We start from the raw sequence: 22451 nt of genomic DNA on the forward strand, positions 1-22451 counted from the left end.
GTAAAGTGGATCTTAACACAAAATGTAACCATATTATTCAAAGTTACTAAGTCAAAAAAGGGCCATTATTCCGTAAAAATGACAACCAGAGTTATGCAACTTGTCCTTTACTGTCCCCTTATGATAGTTTGTGAGTGTTCCAAGTATGAAAGCAATTTCTATGATACTTTAGGGGTAAAGTGGACCAAAACACAAAACTTAACCAAATTTTCAAGTATAAAGGGCCAATAATTTCGTCAAAATGCCAGTCAGAGTTACATAACTTTGCCTGCACAGTCCCTTTACGATAGTTAGTAAGTGTTGCAAGCATGGAAGCAATAGCTTTGATACTTTAGGAAAAAAGTGGACCTAAACACAAAACTTTACCAAATTTTGAATTTTCTAAGTATAAAAAGGGCACATAATTCTGTCAAAATGCCAGTCAGAGTTACATTACTTTGCCTGCACAGTCCCCTTATGATAGGTAGTAAGTGTTGCAAGTATGAAAGCAATAGCTTTGATACTTAAGGAATAAAATGGACCTTATAAACTCAAAACTTAACCAAAATTTTCAATTTTCTTTCTAAGTATAAAAAGGGCACATAATTCTGTCAAAATGCAAGCCAGAGTTATCTAACTTTGCCTGCCCAGTCCCCTCATGATAGTAAGTAAAATTTGAATGCAATAGCATTGATACTTTATGAGAAAAGTGGACCTAAACGCAAAACTTAACCGGACGCTGACGCCAAGGTGATCATAGCTCATTTTTTTCAAAAAATAGATGAGCTAACAAAACAAACGGCAATAACTCTTCTAAAAAAATGTAGGGTTATGGTTTTTGCGCATGACACTTTACAATGATATCTATACACCTATCAAGTTTCACCTTGATATCTTATATAATATCTGAGATATAGCACTAACAAATGTTTTGACGAACAGTTGGATGGATTGACAGACAACACCATTCAGTTCTATATCCATATCCCATTGGCGGGGAAAAATACCATTGAAGTAAAATAGTTCAGTCTCTGATTTATAACAAACTTGACATGTACCTGTTTTCTTGAATGTCCAGTTTGCTGAATAAAAAACATAAAATTAAATGGTTCAAGTATTAATTAATTTAAGAATATAATATTCAGTGCATTCTATACATAGATGGTGACGTCACTACGTTATTGTCACCTCTATACATAAACGCATCACATTCCCCTGGTTTGGGGAATTATGCTACCGCCAAATTAGTTCTGCGTAGGAATGAAAATGTTAATAAAGAAAGAAAAATCTTTTTTATTGCGTGTTTAAAATGGAATGTTGTGTAAAGAAATGATATTTAATCATGTTTAAATGTGATTTTTAATCTCTATTAAGACTGATAGAGATTATCAGAAGCACAATCACCTGACCTTCTTTCGCTTTCACTTTGCACTCTTAAAACAAGTGCTACCCACAATTCCTTTCGCGTTAGTACACAGGTCAGTAAGACCGGTGTGTACACAATGATATTCAGGAATATAAAACATATGAGCCGTTCCACGACAAAACCTGCATTAGTGACATCAGTGATGACGTTGGGAAAATCCCACTTATTTTAAAGACGTCGTCACATGCGAGTTTACGCAGTGCATTTACGCGGAGTTTAAATTATATTGTGATTTACGGAATGGTTTTTAGTATTATTTCTGTTCTGTTGGATATAAATGGAGTTGGAAATAGAGGTAAATTTATGAACTTAATAAATACTTTTATTTTATTTTATATTGATCTATTTATATAAACACCAATATTGATGCAAAACTCAGTGTGACAAAGTGATGATCATAACAATGGCGCCCATTTGTATTCAAAACATGGGTTTTAATTCGATCGCAATTTATGTGATTAATTCTTTACTAAACAAGGTCTAAAAAATATATAGACAACGGACAGTCCCAGAGTCACAAAACACTGTTTCCTATCATTCGTCTATTGATTGTTCGTGTATTAAATGCAAAGAACGGAGACATTGTACAAGAATGCAGGTGTTACCTGCCTTTAAGTTAAAAACGTCGTACGACTTTGAATTAGGTGCAGCAGTTAAATCATGTTGCAGAACACACTGTTCAGATAAGTCTACTTTATTTGACCTAATTAGCAGCACTTTGTGTTCCTATTCAGATAAAGACAGCAAAGTCTGTGCTCCTTATAATCTGAAGTGCGAGTTAATTGAAGCCTTAATTGAATATGGTGAATTGCTGAAAACGTCGTGAATGCTTGTGTGTAATTGTTTTCATCAAACACAATACATGTGAGAAGAGTATGATAATTTGTAGTTGTGAAGTAAATTAAGGTAACATCAGAAGTAGCCTATACCTTAACATATTTTAGCTGTTTTGTGAGGTTTTACGCGGTCAGTTTGGTATCTTTTCTGGGCAGGCTTAGACCGTCTAGGTGGTTTACCAGTACTAATACCAGATACCAACAAATGCAAGAAACTGTGGTTGCAATTTTGTTCCTTTACAATAATGAGAATCCCACAACCACAACGGGTTATATTTTTGGTATGCCACCTTTGAGAGGAATGCTGAGGCCTACCAGAAACCCTTAACGAATGTTAACCCTTGCCCCAATCGTACACTTAGATTACTAGTTTATACTCATATATTTGTTGTCAATTTAAGTCAACCAAATTGCATGACCTTGCATATTCACTACCGAAAGTGTCAAGCCTAGCTTTTCTGTCATTTCCTGCCGCTGTTTTCTGTACCTTTCTGTCAGGTACAAATAAGGGACAGGGATGGGTTAGCGAGAGATAGGAATAGATAAGGGACAGAAAGGGACAGGAAAGGGACAGCAAGGGACAGAGGTGGAACAGGGACGGGACTTGAATCACTTTAATAACTTTTATCATCAAAATAAACTGTAACATCAATTTTCTAAAAATAGGGTTTTAACCATGAATCAGCCAATGACATTGTCTGGTTTTTGGTTATGGTAAAATGTTATATAGAAATATATTTGAAATAGGGTTTTAACCCTGAATCAGCCAATGACATTGTCCCGAAAATGTCACTGGCTGATACAGGGTTAAAACCATAATTTTAATTATCCGTAGGGTTATTTGAAATAGTGTTTTAACCCTGAATCAGCCAATATATCAACTAAAATAAGTTATGTCTTAAATGAAATAATAATCATGAAAATGAAAACACTATGTCACAAAACACTTTCATCCATTAAATCATCACTATAGCCTTTTTAATGGTCTGCACCATCCGATTACCTCTTAATGCCCTTTTGCAAAAGATCTTTCTTCTGTTTCTTCATCCAGTGTTTGATCTTTTCAACAAGATATCCTTCGAAGTCTCCGACAATGTCGGGACACCAACTACTCGACCATATCTTGTTATGTATCCCAGCTTCTCTGAGGGCCCCTGCTGTACCCTTCCTCGCTGTCTGAGCATCGCTGATAGTTAGCCACCAGTCACAGAACCTTAACTGTAGCTGCGAAAGCTTTTTCTTAGGGTCTAAGCTGTTGCGAACATGCGGACGTATTTTCTCCCTGAGTTCTGGATCCACGTCATCCAGTATTACCGGCATTTGAAAGCTGGTTCGGTAGCCACTTCCAACGTGTACTCAAAAATCCACGACTCTACTCGCTCTTCCAGATCCGTGTTTTAACCCAGAAGCAGAATCCAAGAGAATCGTTTCCGCGGCTCTACCTCCTCTTCCAGATCCTTGAATTTGGCTACTGCTGTATATTGGAGACGCCTGGAAACTCAAACTATTTATTGCAACAGACATTTCTTCAATTTCATTCTTGAATTCAGCTCTCATATTAGCAATCTCTGTCTTGTGCTTATTCTCAAGTTCATTCAGTCTACTTTCCATCTCGCCACACTTTTCAACAATTATCTCATTGGATGCGTTTACCGCGATTTCCAAATTTTCCACTTTATCTTCTAACTCCTCCATCTGAAAAGAAGTACAAAAGTACAGTAAAGAGACCACTACTGGGAATAAACACATATTCATATGTTATTGATCTTAATAGTTTGTAGGAAAAACATTGAACGCTGATGAAAGTTTACAAGTAAGCGTTTAATAATGCTTCTTTTTATGTAGAAAAGAAGTAATACATTTTTTTTTAATCTGAAAATATATATGTCTCTCTCTCTCAGTCTTTATTTAAAATGTCACGTTTCTCAAAACTTATCTTATTGAACAGTTATGCTGTATTAAATTTTGTTATTGACAGCATGCATCAATGCTTTTGATAAAAACCTACTGTACACTCTATTATAATGTGTATTGTATCATGTATATCATATAATAATTAAATTATCTAATAGTAAATACTAAACTAACCCTAACATGCGTAAAATGCAACTAACCCTGAATCAGCCAATGAAATTAAATGTTATATTTATTTATTATTACTTTGGTCAAGTGTCGCCACGGGATAGCCTGTGCACTCCGCACTGGCTGAATAAACAGGCTAATTAATAAAATACTAAACTAACCCTAACATGCGTACAATGTAGCTAAGCCTGAAACCCTGTTCCCGTCCAGTGCATGAAAGATGACAGAATTCATCTTATTGAGCCAGAAGAGAACGAAGTTTTAGCTTCCGAAGCCACTGATAGAGACGATCTGCATATTCATGTACCTAGTGATCAATGTTATAAAAGGTGGTCACCAGCTGAACTTGCGATTGTAGCAAATCTGAATAGTAGACTGACTCTTGTGCAAAAGTATACAGAAACCAGATTGCATGTCAAGAATTACAATTACCGGATAGGTCTTTCCATTCATTTCGCTTCAAGCTCAAGCGCCTCAAATAGCAGAAAAACAGTTGTTGTTTTTTTGTTTGTTTATATGTTTTAGTACAAAGGCAGGTCTACAACCAAGGTGTTTATCTTAATTTAAAGTATTAACCAGAAAATTTACAACAATGTCGTTTTGAACCGAGTGTAGTTCAGAATTTTCTCCATATCAGTTGCATAGTCTTGTTCATTATGTTATATGTGAATCATGATACATTTATGTATATAATTTACTGTTGACGTTAATTTGTAGCAGTCAAGCGGACTAGTTTTTCATTGTAAGTTTATAAAGTGACCTTTTCCGTTTTCCATTTATAAAGGATTAGCTGATGAGTAAAAGATGTTACTGTAAATGAGTGCCTGTTTGAATATTGAAGATATAATGCTGTACTGGTCAAGTAGAGGACTTATTTCTCATTATCTTATATGTGTTATGCACCACATAAATGACATAATTTATTGTTTACTTTCCTTTTAAAATAAATAAAACTATTTTTAATTAATAATAATACACAAAGTATTTATAAAGATAATGATGTTAAAAAAATATAATAAAAGGAAAATTTATTTTGGTTGATTCAAATTGTTGTATACTGTTACATAATTGAATGTCATTTTTATCTGATTTTGAAATAGTAACCTTTGTGTTTGAAGTTGAATGAAACTTTATTGTTTAATATTTAAACTGTCATCTTAGGGCAGTTAAAGAAACTGATAATGTTAATTGGCATTTTTATTATATAAGTATCTTATCTTCAAAGGCACATTAAAGAAGCCATTCATCTTCTGTTGTCAAAAAAATCCCTCTGGCAATAATGTCTATTGTGACAATAGTGTTTGTTCAATAATAATTATTGCATCTTACTAAATTGATTTTTATCTAATATGTTTCCTGTATCTGTTGTTTTGACAACTGTTTGTAAAATTTGGTATAAAAGTGAAGAACATAAAATTTGAAAAATATATATATGGGAGACAAGAGATAGACTTTAGGCTTTCTTTGTGAAATTTGACTGGGTGATTACTGTGTGATAAATATAAATTACATTAAACGTTATAGGAAAACATTTATGACAAATAAACATTCATTTAACTTAACATTTTGAACTGTGTGTCATTATCGTGAACTCAAAAGGATATTTGTTATTATTGCTGTTAAACTTTATACTTCGTGAAAATAAACATCAAAACTAATCAACACTTAGTGAGTTACTTTTGCAAGTCTTTTCCAACAACGTGGAACTGCGTCCCCAAAACACAAAATCTCCGGCAGCGGCATAACAGTTGTTAATCATGAAATATGGATGTATATAATTATTGTGGACGTATTGTTGTAGCATTCAAGTGTAGTAGTGTTTCAATTTAAATTTATTAAGTGACTTTTTCTCTTTTTCCATTTATAAGGGTTTGCTGATGAGTAAAATGTCTTGTTACTGTTAAAGAGTGACAGTTTGCATATTGAAGATATTATGCTCTACTTGTAAAGAAGAGTACTTATTTAATATCATTTAATATGTTTATCACAGAACATTAGTGTATATAATAGTTATAGGAAAGTCATTATATTAGGGAAAAATTCGACATTAAGTAAGGATTTGCTGATGGTTGTTAAAAGTTACATTATTTTATGTGTAAGAATTAAGGATGTTAAAGATATTTATTCTAGATTTAGTATATAAATCGAAGAGACCGTTTGAGAAGTGATTGTCAACTATGATGTTGATTTATAAAGAAGCCATCATATCAAATGATATATTGATTAATGCGTCTGCCAGGGACAGGGTTAGGGACTGGGACAGGGACAGGTGAAAGGGACAGGGTTAGGGACTGGGACAGGGTTAGGGACAGGGATTGTGGACAGGGTCAGGGGACAGGTTCAAGACCCAAAGTTCAAGGTCAAGGTCACAGGGGTCAAAATGTGTGTGCGTACGGAAAGGCCTTGTCCATATATATATGCATACCAAATATGAAGGTTACATCTGAAGCAACATAGAAGTTAGGAGCATTTTTCGAAATCTAAACGCAAAGTGTAACGGACAGACAGACGAACAAATGGACAGACGGACACTATATGCCCTCCTTCGGGGGCAACGGACAGACAGACGGTGAGATCACTATATGCCCTCCTTCAGGATCACTATATGCCCTCCTTTGGGGGCCGAAAAATAAAAGATAGACTGTATACATACAAATTTAACAGTGCATATTTTTATAAATTGTTTTGTAGTTTTTACCCTATTATACAAGGTTATCACATTTATTTCTGTGGCACTTGTAATATGTTTTTAAGAAGATATATTAAAAATGTATACATATATGTTCAAAAACTATCAGGTGAACCTGTAATTTGTGATATTTTGCCTAATATGGTAAAATATGGAATGCTGTCGGACTTTGTCAAACAAAAATAATTCAATAATAACTCTCTTATACATGGTCCAATCTGACTGAAATAAAAAGCATTGTACTGCAAATCAAAATACCTTTAAAAGGATATATTATATGACATATTTGTTTGAACTTTAAAAAAAAGTCCGATATCCCTACTCACGTTGAACTGCTTGAAACCATTGCAAAGTTGACTGTTGTATATTGAAATTGCCTTTTTTTTTGCGGTATTAAATGTTTTCTTCAAAAATAATCATAAATTAAATATTTTTTAATGTAAAATCAACGAGGAAAGGTTTGAAATAAGTTATTTGTAGTAAAACAAGGGCTGTTTGTAAATCATGCATGCCCCCCATATGGGCTCTCAGTTGTAGTGACAGCCATTGTGTGAATATGTTTTTTGTCACTGTGACCTTGACCTTTGACCCAGTGACCTGAAAATCAATAGTATTGTATATGGGTCTGATAGAATTTAAGTTGATGTTGCAAGCTTAGTCAGGTGAGCGATTCAGGGCCATTATGGCCCTCTTGTTTTTTATTAGAAACATATTTAAGTAATAAAAGGTTAACTTTTAACGATAAGGTTTATTATCTGTACAGCTTTTTAATATGGGCGAACCCACTATCCACCAAAATCCGTGAATTACCCGGAACCTACATCATATATTTGATTGAAGTGTGATACGCTTTGTAGAGTCATTTTTGGAACCTTCCGACAAATAGCCTTTAATGTACATTTCCTTTTCTTCCCTAGTCATTTCTTGCGTATCAATGATGTGCGTTCTGATTTGGGAGGCATAAAATTTCTTTTGGCATTTCTTAGCACACCCACAGCCAGATTCGTGGAAACGTCGGATGCTATCATCCTGTGAAAACGCATCACCGTCATCACTTCCATCATCGTCAGTGGAGTCACTGCTTTATTCCGCAGGCTGCTCAGAAACTAACAACCCAATGCGGTTTTCCATTACAGCGCTACATGCACCTTCTACCTGGTCATTGTCGTCATCGGATGACAGTTCTTGAGAATGTACAGGCGTACATAATGGTGTTCTGCCAAAATGCTCAGAAAATATAATTACCACCTAATGCCGCACTACAACGCATTATTGCTCTACCACCTATTGACACTTATCGACGCAATTATCGATCTACAGGTGATGCCGCACATCGACGCATTTCTAGTTCCCACCTAAAGACGCACTGCGACGCACTCCAATTTAGATCCCCAATAACTACATATAACATTAAATGACGTCATATTAGGATATACCTATTGAAAGTTTGAATATCCTTACCAATTTCCGGTAAAAAAAGCACATGGTTACTATTTAGAGTAAAGCTAAAAATAGCGATCCAATCATGCAACCCATGCGCGAGTTTTTTCTTGCACTTCCTATTGAAAACAACAAGCCAAGATGGATGACGACTTTTAAACAACTGATGCAAATAATTACAATTCTGACGATAGTGGGTCCGAATTTTCTGGTTTTGGGCCTGAAGACATTCCTTCTGACATTGAAGTTGCATATGAATCAGAATCCAGTGAAAGTGAGTCGGATTCTGACGACGAACTGACGACAGAATGGACGTCAAGATTTTCTCCCCTGGCGGTATGTACATGTATATGAAATTGAAATTAATTGTCAGTTAGAATTCGACTTTTAATTGTAAAAATAGGTTGGAATAAGTGTGTAGATATACATTGCATTTATTGTGAACATCAAAATGTAAATACATATATATAATATATGACAATTTTATGTAATTTCATTCAATCATTTGAAGTCATTTTTTTTTCTTTTCAGTTCAATGACTTTGTTGAGCGACCTGGGCCCACTCTTCCTCAGAACTTTGATGATGAACTGCCTTCCCCTTTGGACTTCTTTTCACTGATGTTCCAGCCCATGATGTATGCTGAAATAGCTAGGCACACGAACAACTATGCTAAATGGAAGATGGAGTCCGAAGGAAGGCATGACCCACGATGGACAGAAACGGATGCTACAGAATTTAGAGCATTTATCGGACTGAAAGTTTGGATGGGAATCAACTGGGTACCAACAAGTGAGAGAAAACCTCTTCATTAGAAACCAGGGTTTCAAATCTGTCATGATGTCAAACAGGTTCCAGAAGATCAACCAGTACTTTCATGTGTCAGACAGAGCCACTGAACTCCCACGAGGAGCTGCCAATCACGATAAACTCTATAAGATACGTCCTGTAATTGAACATGTGTCTGGGACATTTGGTGCGTGCTACACATTAGGGAAACAGGTCGTTGTAGACGAGGCCATGGTAAAGTTCAATGGACGCAATTCCATGAAGCCATACATGCAGGCAGAGCCCATCAAGCGTGGAATAAAAATATGGATGTTGTGCGACTCCAACACATATTATTGTTCTAAGTTCGATGTCTATCTGGGTCGTCAGAACAATGCCACTGAACATGGACTATCCTACAATGTACTTAGGAATATGACAAGCGACATCCGGGGCAGTAACCGAGAGGTATACTGCGACAACTACTTCACATGTGTAGCCTTGATGGAGAAATTGCTCAAGGATGGGTTGTATTCGTGCGGCACTGTTCGGGTGAATCGGAGGCAGTACCCCCTGTCCTTAAGAAGCCAAAAGATCTCCTGCTCAGCGAAGGACAGGGACTGATGTGTTACACTTACAGCAGCCACATTCTGTCAAGGTGTACAATGAGTTCATGGGCGGTGTTGATGTTCATGATCAATACCGCCTTTGTTATGAGGTCGGTCGAAATTCAAAGAAGTGGTGGCGGTACCTCTTCTGGTTCATGGTGAACACCGCCATTGTGAACGCCTACCTTATCTTCAAGGAGACATCTAAACGTCGGCACTCGAAGAAACGCTTTGGCCATCTAGACTTCCGTGAGGAGCTTGCTGGTCGCTTGGTTGCAGGCTTCTCCAAGAGGAAACGGGCAAGCCAAGGACAGGCGCTGGCTGGCCACGTTAACAAGGAGAATATGGGCCCTCATGTTCATGGCATCTTACCTTGAAAGCGACGCTGGTGCAAGTACCACAGCCTGGTATTGAAGGAGCGTACAGACACAAGCTATGGCTGAACCACATGCATGACGCCACTGTGTGGCAATGGGTGCCACAATTTGTGGCACAATATGACTGTTCCTGCTACAAATTAGAACTTGAAAGACTTGGTATTGCAAAGAAAATGGACCTTAGAAACTGACTGCACCTTCCAAAAAGAAAAGACTTGTTCAGTCTACCAATTTAATATTGATTTGTATTTTTATTTAGTTAATGTTTATTTCACCCTTTTTAGTAATAAACCTTTTTTAACTAATAGAATGTTGAAAATATAATGGAAGCAAAATTACAATCATTTCAAGATGTTCTTTATTTCAATCAATTGGGTTTCAATTGTGTTTATTTACATGTCAAATTATGATGCAATGTCAGCACAGTGATGACTTCTTTTGTGTAAATTTAAGTTACATTTTCATGCAAGTTTCTATCAATTATATCCCAGGTTTATACCTGTAGAAAATGTTAAACAGGAATATAAATATTTGTTTTGTTTGCATGTTATAAAAATAAGAAAATGATAAAATTAATTAAAATTCTTGTTAAAATATTCATGTGTGTTCCTTTCCATTCTTTCTTTTTACCTTATTTATAGGCCGATTTTCAAATGACAGGTATCATTAAAAACTATTTTTTATTGCCTACAATTCATACATTCACACTCTGGCTGTATAATCAACACAAAGGGTAATAAAACAAACCAGAACCATATGACCCCCCTACAGTGCACAATTATCCAATTTCCTCTAGTGGGAGGGTGTCAGCAATCAGCTAGATACCTATTGATATACCAGTGTTTTTTTCAGTTTTGGGGGAAGGGGGTCGGGTCCCCTGAGGGGGGGGGGGGGGGAAATTCGCGCTTAAAAGGGGAAAAGGGGGAAATGTCTATGCTTAGCTAGTAACAGTACAAAATCAAGTTTTAACACTATAATTCACCATACAGAGGGAGAAAAACATGATTCAAACTCTTTTATTAATAAACATGTTATGTTCATGTTCAAAGTTCAACATTTCTAGGCTTTTCAGCGAATTTATCAATTATTCTGGTGACCTCTTCACCAAGTCTCTCCGTGTGCAAACGAAGTCTGATCAGGGACTCCAGTGTAGCTTCCCCAAGCCCGTTTCTCTGTGGCGTGCAAAGCAGGTTGAGCAAACTAAACAGTCTTTCAACACTCTCTTGACCAGACGTTTCTGGCGTTTCACTGCCGGCATTTGAAGAAAACTGACTTTTAAGTTGTACTTGTTTGAAAAGAATTTCAATTTATTTTTAAGTTAAAACAGATTTGTCAATTTTTTTACGATAGCTTTTGTTGTTGTGCGACATGATGGAATACGTATGGTTTGCTGTAGATGTCGTAAAGCGAAAGTCGTGATAGTGAACTACGTACAGTTTGCGATAAGGCTAAAATAAAGTAAACACGCGGATGCAGTTCAGGAAAATTGTAGTAAATTCGTAACAAAAGACGTATTTAAACGAGGTATTGATTAAAATTGAAAAACACTTCCGAGAGGGGAATTTTAAAAATATTTGGGGGAAAAATATATACCCTAAAGATGGCGGAATGGGGCCGAATAACGCGGAATATTTCATCCAAAAAATACACTGGATACTGATTATTGACTATTGATCAGTGGTGGAGATTAGCAAATCAGCTGGGTATGCAAGTGGTAATGGGTTAAGTGAGCGTATGAAGTGTAGAAACAGGGTCATGTTTTTTGGGATGCATGTAAATAGATGACTTCCCTAGGTTGCCATTCAAGTAAATTTAACATGGTTTTGAAGTTTATTAATTCCTTTCCTACATTGCTCACAAAAAAGGTCTGTTTTGGTATGCCCATCAGTTGCAGAGAACTACAATTGTGTTTTTGTACAGGTGCATGTTTATATGGTCTAGGTGACCACCAACCAAACTCACATGTTGCAAGGAACGGGGAGTGAACCCGGGTCACATAGGTGATAAGCGTATGTAACAACCACTGGACAGCCAAAAGTTACGTTAGACTGCTTATGCATTTTAATACAACATATTAACTAAAGGTAATTGACACTCTCTGAGTCCTGAATTTGGATTTCATTCTGCATGACCACACTATGTAAATTAGCATACCCAGACAACATAACATTAAGCATGCATTTACAATTTTAAAAATAAACATTTGAATAAAAAAAAAATCTTTCTTACTTACTTAAATTACCTATGAATTTATCTTAATAATGCATTTTATTGAACCGATAGCTGAACAGACTTTCCATGAGAGAACGGAATTTGTCGGTGAAGGTCATTACGGATTTAGTCTAGCGAACAGTAGTTCTTAGCAGAGTCTTTAAGCGTAAAAATCAATAAATTAGCAGAACGGAGATACATATCTGGAATAATTTTCATTAGAAAGTGTGAGGAAAGTGACTTTGCAATCAGTGGGGCATTAAAAACGCGAGGAAAAGACGAAATTCCACGGAAATTATAACTTTGAACGAGTTCCTTTGTTCATCCTTTGTTGGGTAGAGAACGAAAGTTCTGGTACTCACGCACTATTGCCGAAATGGCTGAATCTGAAATGGATTCCATACAACAAAGAGTGTTACGGAAAGCTAGGGAATTAAATCGGCTAAAAGCTGGGAAAGCCAGTGAAACCGCCTCATATGAGGACTTAGAAGGGGGAAATCCCCGACCACGCCAGATCCAGCTAAATATAGATTCGGGGAACCACGATACGTCACCCGTCGTATTTAGTATTGATGCGGATGAGGCTGGAAATGTGCGTACTACGTCACAGAATGGGAGCTCTACACTGGGAAACCAGAATGCAGAACGAGGCGCGCAACTCGACGGAAATGCGTCACAGTTCTGGGAAAAACTTTCCAAGATGGAAGAAAGAATGACCAAGTCCGAGGAACAAAGTACGGATATTCTTTCGTGACTTGTATTTACTGTCGCTGAGTTACAAGTCTATCGAATCAAAAGGAACAACTTACACGTCGTCGGTGGAAGTTACTGCCGATAGCAATTGTGAGGAAGTTGACGATTTGGACGCACTAATGGCGTCAAAACAAATAGAGCAAACCGAAACCGAGAGCGTCGAGTTTCTGAGAGAGGAGAGCTACGCTGAAAAAGTTCAATTCGGACTGGCGGTGAGCGAAAAACTTGGCGATCTTGTGAATAATGCCATTGATCGGCCTCTTCGTAATGACGCTTTCAAATTGTTGGAAGATAAACACCAAATCCCCAGCAATTGCACCTGAATGACGGTTCCTAAAGTTAACAGGGAACTGTGGCAGGCTTTCAGGACAGCCAGACCTGCTGATCTAGCTATGCAAGCATCCCAGAAATACATGGCATTGGCCAATGGTTCCAATCATTAAAATTCTGGACATTTTTGTGAACAATGGGGATAAAGAGGAAGTGAAACAGCTGACAAAAGATTCTTTTCGCATCTTAGCTCAGGGAATGAACGCAAACACAAACAAAAGAAAGGATTTGATAAGACCCTCTATCCCTGCAAAATACAGGAAAGTGTGTGGAAATGATGTTCCGCCATCAGAATTTCTTTTTGGCGCTAATTTGGAGGAGCGAGTAGATGCCGTGGAAAAGGAAGAAAAGAGATCCAATAAACTCTCTGGACAGAAAAACACCACCACCAATGACAGGCCTTTTTAAGGCCAGCGGAGGCCACAGGGGCCTCATGGATACAACAAATTTCAACGCCATCAGAAGCCGTACCACAGAAATGTGCCGGCAAAGCCACAGGTGAAACCCATGCCGAAAGGGCAAATAAGGAGAAACTAACTGTAAGTACAATTATTAATGTACACAATACGCCAGAGAATTTTAATGGTGGCCAGATAGCAAAATACATTGACAATTGGCGTGATTTAACATTAGATGAGTGGATCTTACAGACAGTGCAAGGTTATCGAATAGAACTGAACAGTATCCCTAATCAAGCCTTTGTGCCAACACCGATATTATTCAATGACAGAGAAAGAGACATGATTAATTCTGAAATGCAAGCATTTTTAAGTAAACATATTATTGAAGAAGTTGAATACTCTCAGTATGAACAATTCTATTCAAACATTTTCATTAGACCAAAAAAGGATGAGTCTGTTCGTGTCATACTAAATTTAAAACAATTTAATGAAAACATAGACAAAATTCATTTTAAAATGGAAACACTTAAATCGGCTATAGCAATCATTCAACAAAATGACTATTTTGCTTCTATAGACTTGAAAGACGCATACTTTAGTGTGTTAGTGCATCAGGATGATAGAAAATATCTCAGATTTATGTGGGAAGGAAAACACTATCAATTTCGTTCACTGCCACAAGGCTTATCATGTAGTCCTCGAGTGTTTACGAAATTACTGAAACCGACATCTGCATACTTGAGAAGTATGGGACATTCAAGTATTCCATATATCGATGACAGTTTATTGAGAGCAAAAACTAAAGAACAATGTCAAGTAAATGTTACAGAAACAATTCAATTACTAGACAAACTGGGCTTTACTGTCCACCCTATAAAATCAGTTTTTGATCCAGTTCAAATCATAGTATTCTTGGGGTTTATCCTTAATTCAATTACCATGCGAGTTATGGTTACAGAAGAACGCCTTGAAAACCTAATCAAGTTAGGGACAACAATAATTTCTAGGCAAAAGGTTACAATACGTGAATTTGCACAGTTGATAGGTAAAATGGTAGCTTGTGAACCTGGAATGCAGTATGCACCTTTGTATTATAAAGATTTAGAACATGAAAAAGATCACCATCTGAAGCAGTGTAAAGGCAATTATGATGCACATATAGTGATTTCTGACAATAGCAGGGAAATGATTTCAGCATTTCTCAAGTATGGTAAAAACGCATACAAGCCCATTACACGAGAGGCTCCCGCTTTAAAACTATATAGTGATTCTAGCAAAACAGGGTGGGGCGGGGTCAATGTTACCTATAACACACACACAAATGGGTTATGGTCTGAACAAGAAAAACTTGAACATATTAACGTACTAGAGCTCAAAGCAGCTTTATTAACTATAAAATCATTAACAGGAGTGATGCAAGATGCACACATTCAAATTTTTATGGACAATACAGTCGCAATATCATATGTTAACAAGTTTGGAGGCAAAATGCCAGCATTACACTCCATAGCCAAAGAACTTTGGTGTTGGGCTAAAGACAAACATTTGTGGATTAGTGCATCCCATGTTCCGGGGGTCGACAACAGCGCAGCTGATGATTTAAGTCGCAAAATGAATGATGATACTGAGTGGATGTTAAACCCAGTGTATTTTCAGGCTTCAACAGCTATAGTTGGGGTTATGGATATAGACATGTTTGCGTCCAGAATAAACCGTCAACTGCCACAATATGTTTCATATACACCAGACGCACAGGCTATTGCCGTTGATGCCTTGTCATTATTGTGGACAGATACTAACAAAGTTTATTATTTGTTTCCTCCTTTTAGTATCATCAGCAGATGCATTCAAAAAATTGTGACAGACAAGGTGGAAACAGCAATTCTGATTGCTCCATTGTGGCCAACCCAGGTGTGGTTCAGCGTGTTGCTACAACAGACTTGTGCACAGTCTTACATCCTACCATCCAACAGAGTTGTACTAATGTCAATGGACCAGAACAGGATCCACCCAGTTCGGAAGCTGAAATTGGGAGCTTTTGTTTTATCCGGGAACACCTCCAGGGTGCAGGATTATCACAAAACACTATTAACATCATCTTGCAATCCTGGTGAAAATCCACCGTACCACAATATGGGACATATTTAAAAAAATGGGTGTTATTTTGTGACAGGCAGGAAATTAATCTGCTTACAGCATCTACCACATTAATTTTGGAATTCTTGACAGAGTTGTTTCACAATGGGTTGGGATATAGCACCATCAATACAGCTAAGTCATCATTATCTTCTTTTTACAATATTATTGATGGTAGAAATATTGGGATGCAACCATTAGTTCAAAGATTCATGAAAGGTGTTTTTACAAGCAAGCCGTCATTGCCGAAATATCATAAAGTTTGGCCAATCAAGGCCGTCCTTGATTATATTTCGGCGTTGCCAAAAAATTCAGAATTGACCTTGTTACAATTATCAGAAAAACTAGCAACTCTGTTTATGATTCTATCTGGTCAAAGATGCCAAACTATTCATTTGTTTAAGTTAGATGATTTACAAATAGAATCAGACTATGTATACTGTGTGATATCACAATTGGTGAAACAGTCAAAGCCGGGACTTCATGCTAAACCTTTCAAGATAGATAGGTACCCTGTAAATAAAAAACAATGTTTAGTAACAACTTTAGTGCATTACATTCACCGTACTGAAAAATTGAGAAACACTGATCAGTTGTTTATTGCTACAGTGCAGCCATTTAATTCTGCAACTAAGAGTACAGTGGCTAGATGGGTCAAGTCATTGTTGAAAAAAGCAGGGATAGACATAACCCATTTTGGTGCAGACAGCTGTCGGGCAGCATCTACGTCGGCTGCGTCAGCAAAAGGTGTTCAAATTGACACTATTACGCAGGCTGCAGGATGGAGCTCAGCAAAAACTTTTTATCAGTTTTATAACAAAACTATTGATATGACATATGCTGGAGCATTATTGTCATAGATGGATTATGTTGTTATATTAATTATAATGTGCATTGATTCATGAAACAAATTGGGTGTATGTATATATATAAATATATAGTTAATAGTTGTTCATGAGTTGCATAATGATATTACTTGGAACAGTTATCAGTTAATAAGAACCTGATAATACAAAAATAATTCATGTATTATCAGTTTGGAATAATGAAGAATGCTGTCTAGCTCTAAAATCTCATGGAAAGTCTGTTCAGCTATCGGTTCAATAAAATTGGAAATTAATCGAGACTTGATGAAGATTGATTGTAATTTTATTGAACCGAAGCTGACACAGACTTTACATGCCCTCCCATATATATAACATCCCACCCATGAGCACCATTCTTCATTATTTATAGACTCTCTAAAGAATGACCTTCACCGACAACTTCCGTTCTCTCATGTAAAGTCTGTGTCAGCTTCGGTTCAATAAAATTACAATCAATCTTCATCAAGTCTCGATTAATTTCCAATGATTTATTTTGAAGCAAATGGCATGATTCGAAAAGAGGTTACGAATCAGAAATAGGCATAGATCTAGTTAAAACCGTATGGAAAACACTACATCCGGAGACTCGCTTAACAGGACGTTTTGAACGTAAATGAAAACAAGTTTATAATCAGGGATCACTAACTCCAACTTACTTCAATCGGGCATTGCTCGAAAGCCAAATGAACGCCTAGCACTCGAAATGGAGAATAAAATCGTATGCATTTTACGTAATAAACAATAAAGCTTGACCTTTTAGAATGGAGATGTCCACATGTTTTTGAAATGGCGCGATGGGTATATATGCAACAACACGGTGCATAAAATTAAAAAAACTTATGAACACTACCGATAACTACCGAAAATTAATAAAAAACCTCTGGTTCCCCGTCTTATTTGAACTCAGTATTACTTATGCGTTCGTCTTAATGCAGTCAGCATTTGGCTTACTTTATGTGAGCTGCTGCCATGTGTCTAGTCATTTCGCTTAGTAAAACTAACAATAAATATGCCTTTTCACGAATAAATTAGTATTAAAATGATGATAGATCAGCTACAAGAAAATAGGCACATGAACTTTTAAACAGAAATGATTCATTTGTCATTTACTCGCAAGAATACGTGATTTGCATACATCGAGTAAACATAAAACGAAGCATGCAAGTAATGTAACAATAACTGATAGAAAAAAGCATAAACACGCAAAACAAATAAAACAAAGCCAAATGCAATTGTCATTTAGCAACATGCATGTAATTGCGTGTATTACCAATTGTAATATACCAACATGGTGTTGTAATAAAGTAACCTACAATTGTCATTAAGCAAAATGAAATTGTAATTTAGCAAAATGAAATTGTAATTTAGCAGCATGCATGCACTGGCGATATTCCCTTCCATAATCGACCCGCGCACGTTGAACGTACTGAGTACCGCTGTCCTGGGACCATTCCATTATCTTCATAGGGCCATCACCTCAAAATCCTTGTCTGCATCTCTGCCCAAGGTCCTCTCCATCGATCCTCTACACTGCCACCTACACTGCTCCTGTCCCTCTTCAAGCCATGTAGTGAAACCACTATTCACCAAAAGACAATAATTATTACTATTCCGCTTGGCGATACTTCTAAATTCTGGGAGTCAGTGGGAGAGGATGTCCAGTTTGAGGGATGACAGTATTCTCTGGATTAACAGAGCAGCCTGCAGAAGTTCTCATTTCCGATCCTCTTCAGACGATGTAGTGAAACCATTATCCACCTATGGACAATAACCATTTACCGGTAAACATGGATTTGACAAGAAATCAGCAAAAGAAAGTGTGATAACAACTTATAGCCGAGATGGAAAATTTTAGAAAACATCACAACCCAGAGAGCATACAGATGGGGGTCCGTTGTTTTCCAAGCCTACCTTGTACTAGGTATATCAAAAAGCAGAGGCAAAGACATCACCTGAACCATGCCTTGTATAAGCGCAATATTACAACATGATTGAACTTGACGAAACAACAGGCATTAAGGATACACCCCAGTTTAGCGAAATGAGAAGACTGAGGTAAAATTGATTAAAATTACCAAAAAAATGATGACGACATTTCAAATCAATCAAGTTAATCATGATGAAACAAAGGCTGTTTGTAGAACATGCATGCCCCCCATATGGGCTGTCCATTGTAGTGGCAGCCATTGTGTGAGCACGATTTTTGTCACTGTGACCTTGACCTTTGACCTAGTGACCTGAAAATCAATAGGGGTCATCTGCGAGTCACGATCAATGTACCTATGAAGTGTCATGATCCTAGGCAAAAGCGTTCTTGAGTTATCATCCGAAAATCATTTTACTATTTCGGGTCACCGTGACCTTGACCTTTGACCTTGTGACCTCAAAATCAATAGGGGTCATCTGCGAGTCATGATCAATCTACCTATGAAGTTTCATGATCCTAGGCAAAACGTTCTTGAGTTATCATCCGAAAACCATTTTACTATTTCAGGTCACTGTGACCTTGACCTTTGACCTAGTGACCTCAAAAACAATAGGGGTCATCTGCAAGTCATGATCAATCTACCTATGAAGTTTCATGATCCTAGGCGTATGCGTTCTTGAGTTATCATCCGGAATCCATTTTACTATTTCGGGTCACTGTGACCTTGACCTTTGATCTAGTGACCTCAAAATTGATAGGGGTCATCTGCGAGTCATGATCAATCTACCCATGAAGTTTCATGATCCTAGGCGTATGCGTTCTTGAGTTATCATCCGGAAACCATTTTACTATTTCGGGTCACCGTGACCTTGACCTTTGACCTAGTGACCTCAAAATTGATAGGGGTCATCTGCGAGTCATGATCAATCTACCCATGAAGTTTCATGATCCTAGGCGTATGCGTTCTTGAGTTATCATCCGGAAACTATTTTACTATTTCGGGTCACCGTGACCTTGACCTTTGACCTAGTGACCTCAAAATCAATAGGGGTCATCTGCGAGTCATGATCAATCTACCCATGAAGTTTCATGATCCTAAGCGTATGCGTTCTTGAGTAATCATCCGAAAACCATTTTACTATTTCGGGTCACCTTGACCTTGACCTTTGACCTAGTGACCTCAAAATCAATAGGGGTCATCTGCGAGTCATGATCAATCTACCTATGAAGTTTCATGATCCTAGGCGTATGCGTTCTTGAGTTATCATACGACAACCACCTGGTGGACGGACCGACCGACCTACCGACCGACCGACATGAGCAAAGCAATATACCCCCTCTTCTTCGAAGGGGGGCATAAAAATAATCTCCATTGCCTTCACTGATAGATTACATCCTCAGAGCACAAACCTTATTGATTCAATTGATATGTGTGTGTGTAGGGTTATAGTTTTTGTATTTTGTCTGTATTGTAAATGATATTGGTGTATTTTCAGAAATTAAAGACTAGAAGAAGTAAACACGAAGTTCTCTCTGCAGATGATATTTCTGCCGTTTAATTCTTCACGTTATAACAGTTAGTATTTCGTGTGGAAAATGATCAATGTGTCGTGAACAAAGAACAATGTTAACAAATATATAAAAAGTACATAACAAAGTATCATTCTATCACCATTGTTTATTTAGTTGCTTTTCATACATGTTTTTGGAATAAAAAAACACAATATGTGCAAGCTAACTATAAAATTATTCATCTGTGACGATCCAACGCTTCAGCAAGTGGAAAAGGTAACCTGTAAAATGCAAAGTGCGCAATTGCACTCCTGAATATTGATACAAGCTATATTATTTGTAAATTAATTTTATGTTTTCCTTGTGTAAGAACCCACCTAAAATAATTAAATTGAAATAAAACAAGAATTAAATCGCGTTTCAACATTTCCACGTGCAAAAATATGGAACCACACCTAACCCACGTGCTAAAGCGTCCAATCGTCACAGATGAATGATTTTATCGTGAGCTTGCATAGAATGTAGTCAAATGATCGTTTTTAAAATTTCAAATCAATATCTTTACTCATAACTGAGATATTCAAGTTTGAAAAGTGACGCGTTAGAAAAGTCCCCAAGTGTTACTAGAGACCAACTGAAGTACCCTTGCTTGTATGGACACCAAACTGTGTGTAGATCACTGGTACATAAAGGAAGATCCCTATGGAATTTGGTCAAGGTCAATGTTGTTTTGGTTATTAAGATTTTTTTTTGTCCACTAAATATCTGGTCAGTATCTCCAAAACTCCAGATTAAGGGAGATTTTCACACCTAATTTTTTTAATTTGATAAAAACCCTATCAGGGGTATTTTTTAGAAAAAGGGGAAGACGCTGGACGCTGGGTAAAAGGGGAAAATCGAACGCGAAAGAGACATATTTGGGGAAAAAATAAAAACTGTTCATTTCAATGTCTATAAGTCGCCTACAGACTTCAGGGTTTTGTTTTTTAGAAAAAGAGGTATGTCTCTGACCTTTTCGTTCTTAAACACATGAACAAGTATGATATTACAGTCAAAGTCCTAGATAAAGTTGCAGGGGTAGATCTAATAATGGGAAATGTTTTCAACTGGGGCCGGGGAACGATGTCAATATTGTGATTTTAATTTCATGATGAATGGGTTGACGATCTAGATCTGCTACAGTATTGGAAGGGAAAGGTGCGGCAGCTGCCGATTGTCTAATTTCACAATAATCCGACAGTATTGATCGATGTTGATTACATGTACCTCCGACTCCTGCTGGGTTTCAACGGTTTTGATGATTCATTCTTAAAAAATGCGTCAACGCAATTAATATTTTCCGAGTCCAAACGTTTTATTTTGTTCATGTATGAACGCCAATTGTGAGGCTTTTTTCTGTTTTAACGTTTATATCTTGGCTTTCACATAACCCAGATGAAAATTCGACTGGTTTCTGGTAATTAATTGACGGAACACCCTTCTCGCGCAAGACCGGAATCCAGTAAAATAGTCACATGATTAATACAATTAGTTTAGCAGTTTCCATGACGTAATTTAAGAGCTATATATAGAATCACTTGGATTCCCAGATGTGAGTGTTCGTCGGGAGAGAGAGCGCGAGATCGTTGTACATGGTACAAATTGGATAAGTGTCAACTTCCCAAAAGAAAAAAAACCCATTTCTTTGAGGGTAAAATATTATATTTTGGTGAAAAATTATATTTTTGGAGGCGAAATGGTAGTTTTAGGGGGGAAATTCTGGTAGGGGAAGACGCCGAATATCGGCGTCACTTTCTTAGTAAAAAAAACCCATGCCTATGTTGTGATGTTGGGGGTATTCATTAGAACCATCTTAATAATAAAAGCCAAATAACTTCTAAACATGATCCTTTATTAAATTCAGGCTATTAGACCGCAGAAGCTTGAAATTCTATCAACACGAGATTGCCAAGCAACATTGTCCCCTACCCGTGAAACTCCACCATTGTCAGAATTAAAAAAAACAAGGTCTGTTTGTAAAACATGCATGCCCCCCATATGGGCTGTCCGTTGTAGTGGCAGCCATTGTGTGAATACGATTTTTGTCACTGTGACCTTGACCTTTGACCTAGT

At 37.1% G+C, this 22451-nt stretch overlaps 1 long non-coding RNA gene across 1 annotated transcript; it reads right to left on the reverse strand.

The window, feature by feature from the left end:
• Positions 1-2700: 2700 nt before the first annotated feature.
• LOC127840760 (uncharacterized) lies at positions 2701-19984 on the reverse strand. The gene is made up of 3 exons (XR_008030539.1): positions 19470-19984; positions 18328-19325; positions 2701-3936 (listed from the first exon to the last, which is right to left on the reverse strand). It is a non-coding gene; the product is annotated as an uncharacterized LOC127840760 (long non-coding RNA).
• Positions 19985-22451: the final 2467 nt, after the last annotated feature.

The sequence above is a fragment of the Dreissena polymorpha genome, chromosome 1 (assembly GCF_020536995.1).
Source record: "Dreissena polymorpha isolate Duluth1 chromosome 1, UMN_Dpol_1.0, whole genome shotgun sequence".
Classification (NCBI taxonomy): domain Eukaryota; kingdom Metazoa; phylum Mollusca; class Bivalvia; order Myida; family Dreissenidae; genus Dreissena; species Dreissena polymorpha.